Genomic DNA, 17,515 nt, shown 5'->3' with positions numbered 1-17,515 from the left:
TTCATACAAACGGATGATTTAAGGAGGCATATTTCCTTCCGTTGACGTGGAATATACTGTCACATGATTGATGGAGTTTTCTCCCACCTCAGATAAGTAATTCCATTAATTTAACCATGCTAGAAATTCTTATCTTGCCCACGGGCGAAGATAAAATGCCCGTATGGAACTTCTTTTAATGGTCACCAAATTGTAATTACCTCCCTTGTTGAAGACCGTCGTCTGTAGCGCATCAAGGAAACCTTGTCTGGTGGCAATATTTAGAACGCGAGTTAATTATTTTTCGCTTTAAATGTCACCAGAAAACAGTTTTCACGCACCTTTCAAGAAATAATGCTTCACTCTTCTTAGAATTAGTTAAAGACCGATCAGACCATTTACATACTCTGAATCACTGCGCGAATATCCATGACAACCACGAATTATTGCATATCCGTACGCAATTATTTTCACTAAGCACAAAAGAGTTCCGGCAAAAAAAATACATTTTTACTTAATTTTGTTTAACTGAGGTGGGAGAAAAAGCATCTACCATAGCCGCTCGTGTAAGATAGGTTCATCCCGACCCTCGCGCAGGGTGTTTTGCGGAAACTCGGTAAACCTCGTTTCCGCAAAACACCCTACGCTCGGGTCGGAATGAACCTATCTTACACTCTCGGCCATGGAATATACTTAATCTTGTATGGCTTCCTGAAAACCATTAGGTATTTATATTTGTATTTTCTTCACTTTGAGAATAAGAGGTTCTACATGTTGCATCTACTTCACTGTTTTCATTACATCGGATTTAAATAAAAAAAACATTGAATCAGCAGGCGCCCTTAAGAACGCGATGGTTGACAAAGGAAGTCCGGCGTCTTGAAAAAACTGTATTTACTTTAGAGTAGTTATCTCATCGCTCATGTAGCTTTATATTGAGGTGTGATCTGTCGTTTTGTATGTATGTTAAATGGTTTGTCGTGAGATATTCGTTTGATTTGCCAATAAGCAGTGCATTTGGTGTACGTTGATATATATTCCAAGCCTAACAGTTTACTATCACCGTGTGGCTCTATGTAAATGTACGAGTATATGATTGAGCTCATTTTGACGATCTACAGAAAATAGAGCGAGCTAAGTCATGACTCTGACTCATAAATGGATCTAGATAAGGTTGACACAGAGTCCTTGTTTTATTTTAATTTCCTAACTGAGTCATTGGCCATAATTCAATTTATACTGTATGCAGCCACACAATAAAGCCCATGCCCATACATTCCCCTGCTGGTTAACATTCCTGTAAAGTTTCACGAGTCTGGCTCTCATACGTTTGAAGACATATGCAACAGAAAAGTAAGAACTCTTTATTCAATATATACAAAGTCGAGGGTCCATCAATCTACATTTACTCATTGCAGTCGCACATTTCATTAGCTGCATGTGATTAATCAAGCGGTCGGACATCTAGCGATATGATTCTTTAATGAAAAATGCATTTCCAAAATTGGCAACGGGAAAAAAGAATCGTAGATCTGGTAAAATGTTCCTTTCTTGGTAGATTTCTTATTAAGTCATTGTGTCTGATCGCTATATAAATATTTCTTTGTATTACGCTTGTATATGTTTACAGACAACGGCTACTAAAATGTTACTAACATGTTTAAAATGAGATATTACATATAAGAGTGGAACTGGGATTGAAATGAGATATTACATATAAGAGTGGAACTGGGATTGAAATGCTTTCCACAGAGTCTCTCGTAGATTTATTTTTACTATGAGCGATCTGTCCATTTCTTTAACGCTTTGAATCTAGATTGAAGGACGCCGTTATGCAACGAAACCGGTGTTTTTGAGTTTGGTGGAACTAAAACAAGCAGTGTCCTCTTGTTCCCTCCGCCCTCAAATCCTCGCTACATATGAGATTGTAATATACCAAGTCTAAACATTTTCTTCACAGCATTCTTAACTGAAGTTACTGAGCTTAATTTTGTTTTCTAATTTCCCGGTAATCCCCTTGTTATATATATGTTGAACTCACCTACGTCTTCACATGACATCGCCAAATAAAACAAATAATCCCTATACGTCATTATTCAAGTTATTGATTACATGTAGTAACCAATTTCTATTTTCAGCAGCAGTGACCTACTTTATGCCAAGTTTCATAGATTGTATTAAGCGAAACCGTCTTTAATTAGTAAAAAAACTGCCTCGACCTTCACTCCATTGAACCCTAAATATAATTCCAGTGAGCCTCCTACATATAATTTCATTAGCAGATGTTATTGTTTACTTAAAGTTGATTAGTCAAACTTGTTGTCTTAAAGATAAAGGTCGATATAAATTGTGCTTTAATGCCTTAAACTTTGTCCTAAGAATGGTTTTCACATATTTATACAGGGAAATCATAAAAAACCTTTTAATCCTTAGTCGAGTGTTGCGGTTCTAGTTGACATTAACGACCCCCTTGTCAATGTATAGCCATAAAATAGAAAACAAACTGATGCATCTGGTAATTTAAGAGCTGATTAGATTCCTGCAGCCCAACTGGAGGGTATTTGTAATATCTTGAAGTAATTAACACTGTTCTTAAATGGCTTTGTAAAGATTGTACAGGCCCCCGACAATTTTACGAGTTCAAAATACTGATGTCAAACTCTAGCGACAAAATAATTATTCGTTATATCGCCTTTGTTGTACATAAAACATCTTCAATAGTAACACCCATTTGTGCAGTATGTCTTATCTATTTGCTGTAAATATGTTGAGTCGTACCCCTCTGAGGAAAGGGACAACCACTAGCAATACCGTGCGAAGTATCTTCGGATCGTGTAATGCACCACGCTAATGCGAGACGTGTATTAAACAAGATCGTGTAATGCATCACGCTTAATGCGAGACGTGTACTATACAAGATCGTGTAATGCATCACGCTTAATGCGAGACGTGTATTATGCAAGATCGTGTAATGTATCACGCTTAATGCGAGACGTGTATTATACAAGATCGTGTAATGCATCACGCTTAATGCGAGACGTGTATTATACAAGATCGTGTAATGCATCACGCTTAATGCAACACGTGTATTATACAAGATCGTGTAATGCACCACGCTCTTCATGCGAGACGTGTATTATACAAGATCGTGTAATGCACCACGCTTAATGCGAGACGTGTATTAAACAAGATCGTGTAATGCACCACGCTTAATGCGAGACGTGTATTATACAAGATCGTGTAATGCACCAGGCTTAATGCGGGACGTGTATTAAACAATATCGTGTAATGCACCACGCTTAATGCGAGACGTGTATTATACAAGACCGTGTAATGCATCACGCTTCATGCGAGACGTGTATTATACAAGATCGTGTAATGCACCACGCTTAATGCGAGACGTGTATTATACAAGATTGTGTAATGCACCACGCTAATGCGAGACGTGTATTAAACAAGATCGTGTAATGCACCACGCTTAATGCGAGACGTGTATTAAACAAGATCGTGTAATGCATCAAGCTTAATGCGAGACGTGTATTATACAAGATCGTGTTATGCATCACGCTTAATGCGAGACGTGTATTATACAAGATCGGGTAATGCACCACGCTTAATGCGAGACGTGTATTATACAAGATCGTGTAATGCACCACGCTTAATGCGAGACGTGTATTATACAAGATCGTGTAATGCACCACACTTAATGCGAGACGTGTATTATACACGTGTATTATACAAGATCGTGTAATGCATCACGCTTAATGCTAAACGTGTATTATACAAGATCGTGTTATGCATCAAGCTTAATGCGAGACGTGTATTATACAAGACCGTGTTATGCATCACGCTTAATGCGAGACGTGTATTATACAAGACCGTGTAATGCATCACGCTTAATGCGAGACGTGTATTATACAAGACCGTGTAATGCACCACGCTTAATGCGAGACGTGTATTATTCAAGATCGTTTAATGCACCACGCTTAATGCGAGACGTGTATTATACAAGATCGTGTAATGCACCACGCTTAATGCGAGACGTGTATTATACAAGATCGTGTAATGCACCACGCTTAATGCGAGACGTGTATTATACAAGATCGTGTAATGCACCACGCTTAATGCGAAACGTGTATTATACAAGATCGTGTAATGCACCACGCTTAATGCGAGACGTGTATTATACAGGATCGTGTAATGCACCACGCTTAATGCGAGACGTGTATTATACAAGATCGTGTAATGCACCACGCTTAATGCGAGACGTGTATTATACAAGATCGTGTAATGCACCACGCTTAATGCGAGACGTGTATTATACAAGATCGTGTAATGCACCACGCTTAATGCGAGACGTGTATTATAAAAGATCGTGTAATGCATCACGCTTAATGCGAGACGTGTATTATACAAGATCGTGTAATGCACCACGCTTAATGCGAGACGTGTATTATACAAGATCGTGTAATGCACCACGCTTAATGCGAGACGTGTATTATACAAGATCGTGTAATGCACCACGCTTAATGCGAGACGTGTATTATACAAGATCGTGTAATGCACCACGCTTAATGCGAGACGTGTATTATACAAGATCGTGTAATGCACCACGCTTTATGCGAGACGTGTATTATACAAGATCGTGTAATGCACCACGCTTTATGCGAGACGTGTATTATACAAGATCGTGTAATGCACCACGCTTTATGCGAGACGTGTATTATACAAGATCGTGTAATGCACCACGCTTAAAGCGAGACGTGTGTTATACAAGATCGTGTAATGCATCACGCTTAATGCGAGACGTGTATTATACAAGATCGTGTAATGCATCACGCTTAATGCGAGACGTGTATTATACAAGATCGTGTAATGCATCAAGCTTAATGCGAGACGTGTATTATACAAGATCGTGTAATGCATCACGCTTAATGCGAGACGTGTATTATACAATACCGTGTAATGCATCACGCTTAATGCGAGACGTGTATTATACAATACCGTGTAATGCACCACGCTTAATGCGAGACGTGTATTATACAAGATCGTGTAATGCACCACGCTTAATGCGAGACGTGTATTATACAAGATCGTGTAATGCACCACGCTCAATGCGAGACGTGTATTATACAAGATCGTGTAATGCACCACGCTCAATGCGAGAGGTGTATTATACACGTGTATTATACAAGATCGTGTAATGCATCACGCTTAATGCGAAACGTGTATTATACAAGATCGTGTAATGCATCAAGCTTAATGCGAGACGTGTATTATACAAGATCGTGTTATGCATCACGCTTAATGCGAGACGTGTATTATACAATACCGTGTAATGCATCACGCTTAATGCGAGACGTTTATAATACAAGATCGTGTAATGCACCACGCTTAATGCGAGACGTGTATTATACAAGATCGTGTAATGCACCACGCTTAATGCGAGACGTGTATTATACAAGATCGTGTAATGCACCACGCTCAATGCGAGACGTGTATTATACAAGATCGTGTAATGCATCAAGCTTAATGCGAGATGTGTATTATACAAGATCGTGTAATGCATCAAGCTTAATGCGAGACGTGTATTATACAAGATCGTGTAATGCATCAAGCTTAATGCGAGACGTGTATTATACAAGATCGTGTAATGCATCACGCTTAATGCAAAACGTGTATTATACAAGATCGTGTTATGCATCAAGATTAATGCGAGAGGTGTATTATACAAGATGGTGTAATGCACCACGCTTAAAGCAAAATGTGTTAGGCACCACACTTAATTCATTTTCTCATAATGTCCTTTTATATCAACCTCTATCTTAAAATAGCAGTAATTCAATTTCCTGATTCAATCATGATGCTTTTATGAGCAGAGAACGGCTCATTATGCTCTCATTATATCGGATTAGCTATAATTTACTGTTGGCTAAAATTGTTAGGCCGCGCTGGAGAGTTCCAATACAACCAGACGACATTGCATATGTTAAGATGGAATTGTATGACCAGCTTCCGAAAAAATGTTTATTAGAACAATGGTATTGTACAGCATTAGTAATTATTTCTTTAAATTCATTTTAAATTACACTTCGTGATTAATTTGGATGACTGAACACGATTCACTTGCATGGTAATGTTGGGTGTTGTGATATGTGTAGGTCTGTTGCAGCTTCAACAGAAGAGCAAGGCTTTGAGATAAAAGTGAGAGATTTATCAATGCATACATTAAGATGGAATTGTATTGCTGTCCTACAAACTGTAAATAGCCTACTTAAAGCTGCACTCTCACAGATATGCCATTTTTACAACTTTTTTATTTTTTGTCTTAGGAAGAGGAAATTTTTGCGTATATATATCTACAAACCAATGATATATGGGATTACTTACAAAAAATCAGATCGTAGATTTTCATATTTCCGTTCGAAAATTAATGTTTTATGGCTTAAACCGTTACTAACGGTTTAAGAAAAATGCATAAAACATCAATTTTTGAACTTAAATATAAAAATCTGCGATCTAATTTTTGTCAGCAGTCTTATATGACTGGTTTCCATGGATTTTCGCAAAAATTGGCTCGTTCCAAGACAAAAAATTAATAAGTTGTCAAAACTTTTAATCTGTGAGGCTTTAAGACGCATACATGCCATATTTTCTGGAGACCATTCAGAGGGACTTGTTCAAAAGGCTGAAAATTCAGGAGGATTTTGGTTGTATTCAGGTTTTTTTTTAGCAGGTCTAAGTTGGCGAAATTTTTAGACGCAAGTACGAAAAAATGTATTCACATATAGTTTGCTTTGAAAACCTCTTAACATTTTCATTATACAGAATTATTTTATGTCATGATTTATCATATTCTTATGATACACTGTCATGTCATACTGTAATTGCACTTGCAGAACAAAATATGTCATTGGAAAAATATGTTTTCGAGACAATTATTAAATTAAATTTAACTTCCTCCAAAGTCTTTTAAAAAATTGTGCTTAATTCTATCAGCTTTGATGACTTTTAGACAATAAGAGAATATAATATATATTATTAATTTCTTCCTTCCAAAATAGTAATATTTCTTTGCCTTTGATAATTACTACAAATTAATTGATCACTTGTTGTAAAAGTTTCCTTTTGTCATTTCACCTTTGTGGAGTTGTTTCTTTACATTCAGTTTCACTCACATACTGTGGTTTCACTTACTTTGTCATTATTGCCTGATGTAAAATTTCTAAAAACAAAACAAACAAAAAAAACAGTGAAGTTTAAAGTGCTTCTTTGAAGTGTTTTAAGGAATCTTTAATTGAACAATGCAATTCAACTGTATTTGAACAGGAACACAAGGCGCAGTTCTTTGACACTTTGAACTTGGCAGAGAGCTGCCTGTGAAAGTTTAAGCAAGTAGCTGCAACCTGACATTTAAAATAAATGTATTTAATTACTTTCTTTCAGAATATCTTTATTTTTATTTTTCCAAACCATATCAATACCCCAGCAATCCCAATCATCAATGGTTGTGAAACTAATCTCAAATACTGAAGTAGTAGGTAATTGATTTGACCGTGTTGTCATGCATGACCTTCACTTGTTAAGACTTTTTCGGTTTACTGCAAACTTTAATTATCTCGGTGTGAATACTATTCATTATTGGCAATAAGGCATTCCGACTAGAAACTCAATTTTCCTTAAATAGTTTGCCCATCTTTGATAGAGTGCCTTCAAACTGAAATGTGTTATACTATTATTAAATCTTTGATAGCATTCGACCGAACATAGCTTTATTGAAGGAAACTTGTTCTCTGTCGTTATCAGAGTAGTATAGTGTAGTTTATAGTTTAAGTAGGGGGACTATTAATATATGATTGCTTACTTTCATATAGAAATCGACAAACAATATATTTTCTTTTTTTATTTTTCATTGTAAAATCAACTAATTAGAATTGCCATCATTTCGGTTCCATTCCTTCTGCGTGTGTTGTAAAAATTATTTATATTTATAAAAAAGCAATGTGATTATTTAAAAAAAACCCATAATTATAATGATGTATTCTGTTTATACAAGACATCTTTATTGTTAATATACAAAATGCATTACTTTTTGTTTGAATATTTTTTTTATTGAATCAATTGGGTATGTAAGAAAATAGCTTCCAGAAAAGCAAGCATAACAGCCAACATTCAAAATAAGGACAAGACGACCTGAGTATTTCACCAGATGCGCGCCCAGTGTAAACCAAGCGCTCGGACATCTAGCGCTAGTGTATTTTAATGAAAAAGGCATTTCCAAATTGGCAACGGGAACAGAGAATCGCAGATCTGATAAAATGTTACTTTTTTGGTTGATTTCCTTCGTAGACATTTTGTCTGGTCGCTTTACGTAAATAAATATACCTCCAGACAACAGCTTCTAAACATGTTCAAAATGAGATTAGCCCATGCTTACAAGAGTAGATCGTTGAGTGACATATCTTCCACCAAATCTCTCGTAGATTTATTTTCCTTCGAGAGAGCTGTCCAGTCGTGTACCGCTTGAAATTGGATATCTAGAACGGAATAAAACAAATACAGTGAGCATATATCTCGAAATCAAATAATTGTAAGTAATTGTGATGCAAACAGTGTGATGTGTGCTTCATAAATAACAATGATACGTGGCATAAGGCAGGACAAAGCCAAAGAAATGTCATAAACAGTGAAATACATTTTGTTGACACATTTCAATATTTTACATGATATATTGCATGCAGACATTACATGATGAACTAACCGGTAGAAATTACGTGGACGAGTTATGTGCCTTGCTTTACATCTGTTTGTTGAGACTGTTCCACGCAATAGTAACGCATTGTTAGTCAATAGTAACGCATTGTTAGTCAATCAATGACTTAAACAACAAACAAGCAGCGTCAAGCTAAATCTGTCAGTATTAATACTTGTCTTGTTTCCTTTCATAAAATTGTGTTTTATATGACGACTCGTGACATATCATATACGTCTCTCGTAAATCAGAGTCATAAAGTATGTTAATGCACGATATTACGTTAGAGAATTATACAGACAATGTTTCTGACTTCTATTACGGTTTCTTGGCAAACTCTAGCAAAAGAGACAGGAAGGTTTGTTTATTCCTCCGAGAGACTTTGTATAAATTGTTCAATGACAGTTGAATAATCTGATTTAAACTTTTTCCTTGTATACAGGGATCTCAGAAGAAAATATATAAACAGGTCAATTTAAACTTATGCGCTCAAAATTCAAAGTTGTCAAAGGAATATCGCCAATTAAAATACGCTGCAACGAAAATAAGAAATGACGCGAAACCAAACTGCCACTCGCGAAATATTCTCTTTTGGTGCTCACTCGGTGAAATATTTTACGATCTTACACTGAAACAAACAATTACCCTCTAGGTATTGCGTTGTTTTGTATTGCCGATTATTTGGACATGTGTTAACATTGAACTGTATGAAATATGTTTGCAGCAAAATGGCAGAAAATATAGGCATCTTGTATTTGGGTTCACTTTTGGCGAACCTTTGAAAATAGAGCGACCGCAGGCAGACGCAGCCCGGACTATTTTTTGAAGATCGTTTTCGTGTATTCCTAAGAATCTCTCTACGGAATGGACAGACTTTTTGAAAAATCCGCGATTGTTATTAGTCAAAAATACAAACACCAAGCATATGCTACCTTTTACTACTGACAACAGTTTAACAATTTAGCCTTTGTAAAAAAAGACTGACTGATATATGGTTTATGAAGCTATTTGGGTGCAATTCGAGATCGATCTACGTAGAAGTAATCAGCAACAAAATGTAAAAAATGTTATTTATGGGCCACCCCAAAATGCAAACACCAAATAATACGAGGCAACAATATACGGCGTCGTAAATATTTGATTAGCTGCAAGCTAATTATAAATCAAGCGGCAGGCCATGTTAAGATATTGTACCTTGATGAAGGACTATATTTCAAAAATGCAATGGTAAATTGTGGATCTGATCAAACGTTTCTTTTGGTCGATTTCTGTTTTAGTCAATTTGTGAGGCTACTATATCACCTAATTTATCTAATTTTAGACCATACTTCCGCGTTACAACTTGCCAACGATAGTTGTTGATATGATGCTGTAATAACGTGTTTTTAAATAACTATAAAATCAATAGGTTTACACTAGACGTATTCATTATGACGAGTCGTATTAGCCATCGATTTTCTCGCAAATTTATTCTCATTGAAAGGAGTACAGTCGTTTGTATGGTTCATATTCCATTATACTTTGTTATCGATGCCTAGTGACGATTAACAATATGTGTATTGTTGTCGATGCCTGGTGACGACAAACAACACGTGTATTGTTGTCGATGCCTGGTGACGATAAAACAATACGTGTATTGTTGTCGATGCTTGGTGACGATAAACAATACGGGTATTGTTGTCGATGCCTGGTGACGATAAAACATTACGTGTATTGTTGTCGATGCTTGGTGACGATAAACAATACGGGTATTGTTGTCGATGCCTGGTGACTATAAAACAATACGTGTATTGTTGTCGATGCCTGGTGACGATAAATAACACGTGTGATGTTGTCTATGCTTGGTGACGATAAACAATGCATGTATTGTTGTTGATGCCTGGTGACGATTAAACAATACGTGTATTGTTGTCGATGCCTGGTGGAGATAAATAATACCTGTGATGTTGTCGATGCCTTGTGACGATATATAATACGAGTATTGTTGTCGATGCCTGGTGGCGATAAATAATACGTGTGTTGTTGTCGATGCCTGGTGACGGTAAACAATACGTGTATTGTTGTCGATGCCTGGTGAAGAATGCGTGTATTGTTGTCGAGGCCTGGTGATGATAAACAATACGTGTATTGTTGTCGAGGCCTGTTGAAGAATGAGTGTATTGTTGTCCATGAATGGTGACGATAAACAATACGTGTATTGTTGTCGATGCCTGGTGAAGAATGCGTGTATTGTTGTCCATGCCTGGTGACGATAAACAAAATGAGTATCATTGGCCATGCCCGGGGACGATAAACATCACGTGTATTGTTTTCGATGTTTAGTTACGATAAACAGCTCGTGTATTGTTGTCCATCCCTGGTGACGATAAACAATACGTGTATTGTTATCCAAGCCTAGTGACAATGAACAATACGTATATTGTTGTCCATCCCTGGTGACGATAAACAATACGTACATTGTTGTCCATCCCTGGTGAAGATAAACAATACGTGTATTGTTATCCATGCCCAGTGACGATGAACAATACGTGTATTGTTATCCATGCCTAGTGACGATGAACAATAGGTGTATTGTTATCCATGACCTGTAACAAGAATTTTGTACTAATAAATACATGTTCGTGCAAATGTGAGTTTGAGTGCCCGTAAACCGGTTTAAACCTCCCGGTGAGTTCTTAGCAAACGTTCGCGTAGGCGGTAAACCCAACCAACGTTCGCGTAGGCGGTAACCCCAACCAACGTTCGCATAGGCGGTTACCCCAAGCAAGGTTCGTGTAGGCGGTTAACCAACCAACTTTCGCGTAGGCGGTTACCCCAACCAAGGTTCGCGTTGGCGGTTTACCCAGCCAATGTTCGTGTATGCAGTTACCCCAACCAACTTTCGCGTAGGTGGTTACCCCAACCAACGTTCGCGTAGGCGGTTACCCCAACCATCATTCGTGTAGGCGGTTACCCCAACCAACGTTCGCGTAGGCGGTTACCCCAACCAAGGTTCGCGTAGGCGGTTATCCCAACAAACGCTCGTGTAGGCGGTTACCCCAACCAACTGTCGCGTAGGCGGTTGCTCCAACCAAAGTTCGCATAGGGGTTACCCCAAACAGCGTTCGCGTATCCAGTTTCCCCAACCAACGTTCGCGTAGGGGTTACCCCAACCAACGTTCGCGTAGGGGTTACCCCAACCAACGTTCGCGTAGGGGTTACACCAACCAACGTTCGCGAAGGCGGTTACCCCAACAAATGACGGTATTTTGTTAGGTGTGTAATGTTTGTTGACTTATTTTTGTCTTGCCGGCAATATTGTGCCTTGGCTAAAATTTATAGTACTTGGATTGTCCTTGTAGTTTCCATTGATTTATCAGAGGTTTTGAAACTAGAATACAGCTAAGGTGTGTTCTACAAATCGTCGACACTTGTCAGTGTTTCACCTTTTGAAACATCCATCAAACCAAGACTGGTGTGGGGGTGGGTTTATTTGGAAGGAATGTTGTGCTTCCGAATAATCTCTCTCCCCTTTTTTAATCTTGAAACGATATACCTCTTCAGCATTTGTATCTTAATCATTTTCAATATTTGTTCTGGAAGGTGTAATCATTTCTCATAACTATTTTATATCTTCATAATCATAACCTTAGTTAGCTGGATTTTGTATTGATTGTTCACATCTCATGTGTCTTTGTAGCATTCCTTTGAGGATGTGCTGTCTTGCACTGAGGTTTATGATTGATTAAATCGTGTATGAAGACATGAATGTGTAATTGGCATTTACAGTCTTTATTTGCGTGCAAAGCGACGCAGGAAACAATATATATAAAATAAATAGTTTGATTCAACTTATACACAGTATGGAAGTATTTTAATGCAAGTTTTACACTACATGTTTATCGCAATTTCCACAAGAAAAACGCGAACGCCAAAGACAAAGGTATACTTTTGTTGTTGGTTATACCTTACCAAGGCATACCGAAACAGTTGTTGAGGAGGTAAATGCAATTGCTACGCATTTTCTTTAATTATTCCAACATCCAATTCGGTTTTTGTATTCAGTCCGGGGCCGACGACTTTTTTCTTCAATAAGATTCCTTGTCGAGTAAATTCTTAGTATTAAAAGAGCAGGCTCGGTTCGCACTGTACATGGGCATTTATTTAATGGAAATTGAAACGCTCGGTTCGCACTGTACATGGGCATTTATTTAATGGAAATTGAAACAAAGTCCAACCACCGCATGCTGCTAAAGCATGCTTTGAGAAGTAATATTTTTATACTATTTATCCAATAAATTAAAAAGCTTGCAGCACTATTTAGTAAAGGAGTGGTCGAACTAAGGAGCCACATTAATTATGGATCGGATTGATCTATATAGAATGGAAATAAATGTCTCCGAATATTTAAATCTGTAGACAACGTCTACGAAGCGTATTCAAATAAAAATAAAAATGCCATTACGATTAAATACGCTATTGTCGCAGAATATGGCAATACGTTCCCTGCTGTAGGTGATCGTTCCCTGGTATAGGTGACCTGCTGTTGGTGATCGCTCCCTGCTGTAGGTGATCGTTCCCTGTTGTAGATGATCGTTCCCTGCTGTAGGTGATCGCTCCCTGCTGTAGGTGATAAGACGTTTATCAAATATTTTTGCTGAATGGTTTTTCCCATGATTTCTATTTATGACGTCCTTGGTCCTGAAAAAAGCAGTAATATAATTTCCTGATTCCATTACGATACTTTTATGAGCAGAAAACGGCTCATTATGCCGTCATTATATTGGATTAGCGACACATAGCTATTGGCTAAGATTGTAACCGAGCGCGGGAAAGTTCCAATACAACAGACGACATTGTAGCAGACGATACGGTTACAAGGACCAAAATAGATGAATGTATTGAGCGGGAGTACAATTGTCCTGCAAACTTTTATCAGAAGCATTTGATGAATCAACTGCTTGTGATTTATAGCGAGCACTTGAATAAGTAGTAAAAACTATTAATATCTAGGATATGTGATTGCAATCAATGACTGACCAGCATTTAACGACACGGTAATTCTGGATGTTGTGATATTTGTGTTGTTTGTTATGTGTGTATTGTGCAACACTTGGTCATGATAGCGTATTGGATGAATCAATTTAAAAATTAAATGCAACTATTTGAAGTTACAAACCTTAGCATAAAGTCTCGGAAGTGCGAATTAAGGATATAGTTGTACCGATTTATGGATAATTGCACAGCCAGCGAACTAACTATCTAGATGTTTTGGAAACCGGTCCAGCCTAATAGTAGATTTTTGTTTGTTGATTTTTCATTCAGATGAAATATGACTTTTTTCAAGATATATTGATATTGATTTACATTAATTGGTACATTCCATAGCATAGTTGCACTTGATCAGAGGAGAAAACAAACAAAGGCATTCGGAGAAAAACGAAATGATTGGTTGGGGTCGCTTATTGTTAGAATTGACTCGGTAAAAAGCTATATATAGCTTTTGTTCATATGTAACATGCTATTAGACAATAAATAAATATTGACTTGACTACAGTTAGGCATTTTATGAATCCATTTATTCTCGTGGTGTCCCACTCTATATTATGTCTTCGTTTCATATATATATATTTATAGTGGGTGACATTTGGTATTACTTTTATAACAGAACTGTTCTGTTCTGTTCTGTTTATTACTTTTATATAGGTTGAACTAAAATTGTAGAATGACACCAATAATAAAAATATAATTATATATAATAATAATAGTCATGACATGTAGTTAAATAGGCAAGATGTGGTTCATGACATGTAGTTAAATAGGCAAGATGTGGTTCATGACATGTAGTTAATAGGCAAGATGTGGTTCATGACATGTAGTTAAATAGGCAAGATGTGGTTCATGACATGTAGTTAAATAGGCAAGATGTGGTTCATGACATGTAGTTAAATAGGCAAGATGTGGTTCATGACATGTAGTTAAATAGGCAAGATGTGGTTCATGACATGTAGTTAAATAGGCAAGATGTGGTTCATGACATGTAGTTAAATTGGCAAGATGTAGTTCATGACATGTAGTTAAATAGGCAAGATGTGGTTCATGACATGTAGTTAAATAGGCAAGATGTGGTTCATGACATGTAGTTAAATAGGCAAGACATCGACACATGTGTACTCGATAGGAGGGGTAACTAGTTTCCTTTCAACACAGTTTTGTTAATTGTTAACTATTATCACTTTTGCCACTGCCATTGTCGGAAGACCATCAGTTCGAAGTAAAAGAAACAAATGTAATACAAATGTTAACATTATTATGTAGGCAACCGCACAGTTATGTTATCACAAGATATGTGTGTTGTAGTTGTCAGCATTCCTTATAAATACACTGATGTTATGGTAGCCTACATCCTCACCAGCATTACCTACATGATCAGCGTTGAGAGTTTAAAACTGGGTTACCCTTTGTATGATTTGTATGTATACAGGAACATAAAGAGTGACTTTCTAGGAAAGTTGTAAAGATAAAAAAGCCAACACAAAAACGCAGACATTAAATGATGTGAACAACAATATACGACATCGTAAACATTTCATTAGCTGCGAGCCCTAAATAAATCAAGCGGTCGGACGTCTAGCGATATTGTTCTTTAATGAAAAAAAGCATTTCCAAAATTGGCAACGGGAACAGAGAATCTTACATCTGATAAAATGTTCCTGGTTTGGTCGATTTCTTTCCAAGACATTTGGTCTGGTCGCTATATCACCTTGAATTACGTAAACATTTATATCTGCAGACGACTGCTACTAAACCTGTTCAAAATAAGATTAGCCCGTGCTTACAAGGTTCCTACGTTGAATGACATATCTCCCAACAAACACCCCGTAGATTTATTCTACGAGAGAGTTATCCAGTTGTGTATGGCTTGGAATTGAATAACTCGAACGGTATTAGGCATACAAAAATAACCAGGCAAAGCTCGGGAAATATAGGAAATGCGAGTTATACGTATTTATCAGTGACTTCTGAATTGTATAAGTAAACTACAAACAATAAGTGAAGCCATTTAGTAAGCAATTGGACATCTAAACGATGTGCCCCAGATTGCATCTAGTAGCATTATTGTTATTATAGTTGTTGTGTTTTATGGAGCTGTGTGAAGTTAGCTAAACATACGACATTGGACATTGGACATTGGACATTGGACATTCAAGATCGAATGTTGTGCTGGCACGACATTGGACATTGGACATTCAAGATCGAATGTTGTGCTGGCATGACATTGGATATTGGACATTCAAGATCGAATGTTGTGCTGGCACGACATTGTACATTGGACATTCAAGATCGAATGTTGTGCTGGCACGACATTGGACATTGGACATTCAAGATCGAATGTTGTGCTGGCACGACATTGGACATTGGACATTCAAAATTGAAAGTCGTGCTGGCACGACATTGGACATTGGACATTCAATAATGAATGTCGTGCCAGCACGACATTGGGTTTGGGACATTGGGATTTCAAAAATGAATGTCGTGCTGGCTCGACATTGGACATTGGACATTCAAAATCGAATGTTGTGCTGGCACGACATTGGACATTGGACATTCAAAAGTGAAAGTCGTGCTAGCACGACATTGGACATTGGACATTCAAAAGTGAAAGTCCTGCTAGCACGACATTGGACATTGGACATTCAGAATCGAATGTTGTGCTGGCACGACATTGGACATTGGACATTCAAAAGTGAAAGTCGTGCTAGCACGACATTGGACATTGGATATTCAAAATCGAATGTTGTGCTGGCACGACATTGGACATTCAAAAATGAATGTCGTGCCAGCACAACATTGGACATTGGAATTTCAAAAATGAATGTCGTGCTAGCACGACATTGGACATTCAAAATCGAATGTTGTGCTGGCACGACATTGGACATTGGACATTCAAAAGTGAAAGTCGTGCTAGCACGACATTGGACATTGGACATTCAAAAACGAATGTTGTGCTGGCACGACATTGGACATTGGACATTCAAAATCGAATGTTGTGCTGGCATGACATTGGACATTGGACATTCAAAAGTGAAAGTCGTGCTAGCACGACATTGGACATTCAAAATCGATTTTTTTGCTGGCACAACATTGGACATGGGACATTCAAAATCGAATGTTGTGACTAATTGAGTCGATAAAAAATAAGTCGACAGGCAGTAATAGGTTACTTAATCGGCTCATTGACAATATTTCGTGTTATAATACGTAAAACCAGATAAAGTAGATGAAGGAACGATTACATTTATATTTTTTTGAATCATCAATGCATGTGTATATTTTCCATATGTCATCATATATTGTGAATATAATTATCTTCACTTCGTTTATAAATGGTACTGTATGTGTAGCAGTGGAGTGTAAACAATTAAGCTTATTAAAAGTATGCCATTTCGAAAGCATTATCAATGTTTGTCTACATATAATCCACGACCATTCATAAGTATATTCATTTGAATCTTTTTCTGCATATGTGACATCATGTTTATCTGAATCATTCTTAAGTTTCAAAAATTGCGATGGAATCGTAAAGACAATGCTCTCTTGGTGTTTATAAATTTATAATGAGTCATTGCTTTTGTGAGCTCTAACCCTTTTCAAATAATTTTAAGACAATATCTCAAAAAAATTAATTCCGAAAATTGCATGTCATCCGAATTAATTTAAAGTCGGTAGAAAACATTCATTCACAAAACATGTCATACATTAATTTGAATGTGCCAGCACGACTTTCAGTTTTGAATGTCCAAT

General features: G+C 37.1%; 1 protein-coding gene across 4 annotated transcripts in view; it reads left to right on the top strand.

Annotated features, from left to right (window-relative positions):
- Positions 1–17,515, top strand: part of LOC128237482 (5-hydroxytryptamine receptor 1D-like) — a 267,463-nt gene that overhangs the window by 130,172 nt on the left and 119,776 nt on the right. Inside the window, exon 1 of one of the 4 annotated variants that reach the window (XM_052953280.1) lies at positions 13,691–13,767. The exons of the other annotated variants lie outside the window; for them this stretch is intronic. The gene's annotated coding sequence lies outside the window, so the exon portion shown is untranslated. Of the gene's footprint in view, positions 1–13,690; positions 13,768–17,515 lie in introns of those variants that run through there. 4 annotated transcript variants of the gene reach the window in all.

This window comes from Mya arenaria, chromosome 1 (genome assembly GCF_026914265.1).
Source record: "Mya arenaria isolate MELC-2E11 chromosome 1, ASM2691426v1".
Lineage (NCBI taxonomy): Eukaryota > Metazoa > Mollusca > Bivalvia > Myida > Myidae > Mya > Mya arenaria.
This window is presented reverse-complemented; position numbering and strand designations above follow the sequence as displayed.